This window comes from Olea europaea, chromosome 2, assembly GCF_002742605.1.
Source record: "Olea europaea var. sylvestris chromosome 2, O_europaea_v1, whole genome shotgun sequence".
NCBI lineage: Eukaryota > Viridiplantae > Streptophyta > Magnoliopsida > Lamiales > Oleaceae > Olea > Olea europaea.
In genome coordinates, this window is record NC_036238.1 from 8,488,250 (window position 1) to 8,493,131 (window position 4,882).

A 4,882-nucleotide genomic window follows, 5' to 3' on the forward strand; every position below is an offset into this window, starting at 1 on the left:
GACTATATCTATATGACGCCATGCATGATATCATCACACCTATCAACATTTATGATTTCTTGGGCTTCTATTATCACTGTCATTTTTAGTCAATTTAATTTTCTTGTAATAATTATTTCTCTTCAAAATGCATGTCAATTTTCAACGTGGAAAAAATAGTCTTGTGTCTTATTATTATTATTACTATTATTTTGTCTTGTCACGCAATTGAAACTATCTAACGTGACCCTTTTTTCTTCAATTAAACAATCAATATTAGTTACATCTTTTATATTTAAACTACACATTTCAAAATTTTTTATCAAAATTTGTTAAAAATTTTAATTTTAATCCCCACCAAACAAGGCGTAAATCTCCCATATCTTTTACCTTTTATATTGATTGCTTATGTTTATTTCTAGTATATATTCTTCTTAAAAAAGAATATTTTATTTTTTGAAAAATATGGCATCTCATCTGTGAAGAAACCAAATTAGCATGTAGGTGCAATTCTCAACGGGATAAGACATATAATTAGAGTCATAATAAAGTAAAAAATAATAATTAATTAATTAACCCAATATGTTGTTTGTCTCTAAGGTCTTTCTTAATTCCCATGGTTCCTTGATATTCAATAGGCCACAAAGTTTGAAAATTTAGGTAACTAATTTGACACGCTTCTTTATTATTTAGGAAAAACTTGTTCCTAAGTCATTATTGCAGTTGCAGTGTCATCTCTAACCTTTTTCTCTGGTAATACAGTTTCCAATATTTGAGAAATCCCTGGATGGTGGTATACAATTTGAAATTCACTAGGAAAGACATTTACGTAAAAAAATTTTGTCGATCACAATTCTCACGAACAAAGTACATATTACTTCATGTTGGGGAGTTGTTTATGAACAGTTTGAAATGAATGGTGAATAAGTTGATAGTATTTGCGTATTTTTGTTTCTCAGGAAACAAATTCTTATTTGAGGATTTCATTTGTTCTTTTGCAATCTGCAATAAGAGTTGAGGAATCCGATAAGACTGTTTGCTTGGAGTCCCTAAATCATCTCAAATTCTAGGAGAGTAAACAAATAACTCTTTTAGAACACGTTTCTAAGCGATTCATGATTCCAAATTCTTCTTTGGTCACCTTGTTGCAGCGAAATGTCGGGCTTGGTGGTGGATCGTTCTTCATCCTCAACCTCTGATCATAGTCCAACAAGATGCAATTTTGTAAAACATCTCCTAAAGCCACACTACTAACCTATATACGCGAATTCTGCAAAAAATCTAGTCACTATCTATTAGTTTTTAAGAACTTTACTGAGCCCTTATTTGTTGGGGATTAAAATTATGCCCTTGTTTGATACCCATTTTTCTTAAAATATATTTTTCTTTCTCTTCTTTTCAATCACACATTCTTTATTAAAATAATATTACACGTAAATAAATTTTTTTTTCTTATTTATCAACCACACATTTCACATCAATTTACTATTCTAAAATACATTTTTACATAAAAATATCTATCAAACACCCTCTATAATTGAATAAAAATATAAATATAAGAAGAGAATGGCTAGAAATGAAAGCCTTTGATGTCATGTCGAAAACACTATCCTAAATTCGTGTTGCCTTCCCTTTGTGCAGATACTTTGACATTACCCAGCTCCAAGATAGAACTCATATTGTTCACAGCTTGTTCTCTTTTTGTGGGCACGATCATGAGGAGATAAATGAACGAGTCTCTCGTCGAGTTACCAAAATAGTATAGTATAAAAGTGTAGAGAGAATAATATTTTAAGTTGTTGTATTCTAGTTCTCAAGTTGTGTTTTCATGTTATATTTTTCATCTCAATGAAAATCATTCCCTTTTATAGAGATAAATAAATTTAAACCCCACACTTATAAGCATTAAGTCATTTAAAATGTATGTTACACTATAATATTATTAATTTAATTTTGTATTAAATTGATATTAAAATAGAAACAAAAATTTAAAAGTATTCATTTGAAAATTTTAACCTTATATTATTTATTTTTCAACAATCCCCCACTAGGGACGGATCTAGGTTCCACGTTCAGCTAGGGTGGTTGACTTTGACTTTGACTATTGATCGTTGATCGTCGATAATCAATGATCATATTAAAATTTGATTAAAAAATCACAATTCTTAGTGATAATTCCTAAATCCTAATTTCCTTTGCTACGACTATATGAATTAAACATTGATTCACTATCACTAATTAACTAATAACATGTACAACACTCAAGCCAGTCAACACTTCAAGTCTCCAAATCTCCAATAGAGTCACTCAACTCAAGTCATCCAAGATTCCAAGTGCTCAACAAATTCTCAACACCGTCACTGCAAGCATCATTGCATCAACGTACAACAAATTGAACAAAAGGTCGGCAAATTGCAGTTGCACTAGCACAATTGCACAAATCAACAAATACAATACGTCAAGTTGTCAACACAGCAAGTCAGCAACACTCAATTTCTCAACAATCAACACACAACAAAAACAGTCAACACCCAACAGACAACAGAGATAGAGTTGAGACAATTATAACTCAGACAACCAAAACAATTCAATTAACCAAATATTCAACTCTTCAACTTTAAATGTTGAACTTAATAAACTTTAACTCACCAATTAGGCAATCACCAATGCTGCAGTCTACAATGCACACTGCTGGCTGCTCGCCTGTTTGTACTCGGCCTCGCCAGTCGCCACTCGCAGACTCGCCTAGGACTTCGGAGTCTATCACTGGTCTGGTCAGAGAAGATGGAGATTCGCCCCTAAGTTTCTAAGACTTCGCACACAGGCACAGCTGCACAGGTCGCACAACACATTGGCGGCACACGCACGTTCACCGAATCATAGACTCACTGCCTCCATCTGGTGCTACTACTTCAAATGGAAATTCAAGGGTAACTGGGTAGTGGGTAACTGGTTTCTATATAATGGAACTATGGAAATGGAAGGGACCAACCGACCAAGGGTTTGCGATTTTGGGGCTAATTTTAGGTTTGGGAGTTGGGAGAAATGTCAATTAAAACCAATATATTTAAAGATCCATGGACCGTCCGTTTTAATGGATCCAATTTCCATATTTGGGCCAATTTTTTTTTTTTTAAAATAGGCCCAATTTCAGTTAGATTAGCCCAAAGAAAAAATGAAAAAAGGGGTCGTCTTCTCAAGCTGAAACTGAGTTCCTCCTGGCTGACTGGCTCCATCTGCAATTGCCAACCCGCGCGGCCACTGAACTAACTGAAGACTTCAGCGGAGCCAGCATGGGCGGCCGCGTCCCTTCGCCGGGTGCTGGCTCCGCCCCTGTCCCCCACAAAGTTTAAACTTTCAAAATAGATAAATATATAATATATAGTGGCAACGTTATACTGTATAATAGGTGTATGTGTCTTTCAAATTTGAACCTCACTTAGTGATAACAATTTCCATTTGACGGAGCCATAATGGACTAAGCCTTGAATTAAGTCCCTTTGGCCAAATTTCAATTGTTTCACATACGGTATCGATTTAAGTTCTAATTCATAGCAGATAGCTCTCTTAATGACTATGCGCTCTAATCTTAATTCTAGCATGAGTCTCTAGAGAATAGTCAAATCCTATAGCCATAATCTCATGACAACTCTTACATAGGTGAGTCATCCAATGATGTGTGTGATCCACACCTAATATCACATTATTATTAGCACTATCACCATATGAATGAGTACAAATAATATAGTGCTATTATGAGTCATGTAGTACCGGGTGTTTCAACTACATTGAACCTTCTTCATGGGACCTCCAATCACGAAGGTCGGTTGCTCCCGGAGGTAACTCCCTTATGGACTTAACCCATCCCCTCAATGATTTATGTACGTTCATCTCTGACTGCAATTTATTCATATTCCTCTTAGACAATAATGGTGCCATAATATTTACAAGCTCTTATTCTCTACCTACACACCTACTATGTTTTCTTAAAATTTCTAAAATATCAATATCATATTTTTAGGTAAGACAAACAAATGTATTTTAGAAATTGACTTCTAGTAATATGTTTGAGCTAATGCATCCATTAAGCTCTTGCACTTCACCTACATGTCTACAATTTTATTTCAACGCTTTTCAAAGGTTAGTTTTACAATAAAGTACATAAGGTATATCTATTTGAAATTTTTAAAGACCCCACATTCCAAAGATATCCAACTTAAATAGAGTAAATATATGATTTTACAATTTATCTCTTCTAATAGGATCCAACATTGTGTGAAGATGGAATATGCACATGTTTCCCACACTTTCATAATTTTCATCCACCAATGGATCCACAAATTTTTTATTAAACACATTAGCTAAATATTATTTTCGTAACAATAAATTATAGCAAAATAATTGATTATATTTAGAATACATAGTGAAGTAGGAGTACCACTAATTATGAATAAGATTAAAACACTACCACAAATTAAATTTACATTCTCATCTCATTTTGCCTCCTAGATTTAAGGCATTTGCATTGTGTCTCGGAGGAAAATAAACATTTAAATCATATAGGTTACAATATAAATTATGAGTTTTAATTATGTATTAAAAGATAATTAAAATAGAAAACTGAAAATTAAAATCAATTTTAAGTTTTGAAAATTTTAAACTTTAGTTACAACATTTATATAATGTTTAAAATATAAAACTTCTCTTTTGAAACATTATTCTTACAACTTTTATTATCAATTCGTTAAAATAAATTTTAAAATGGATAGCAATTAAGTTGTAGCATAATTTATTCAACAAGTTTCCATTTCCACCTATATGCATGTAGATTATTTTAGAATATCACTTATAACATAATCAATCATTTACCATAGCATTATTATAATTTCTAACACAAACCAAT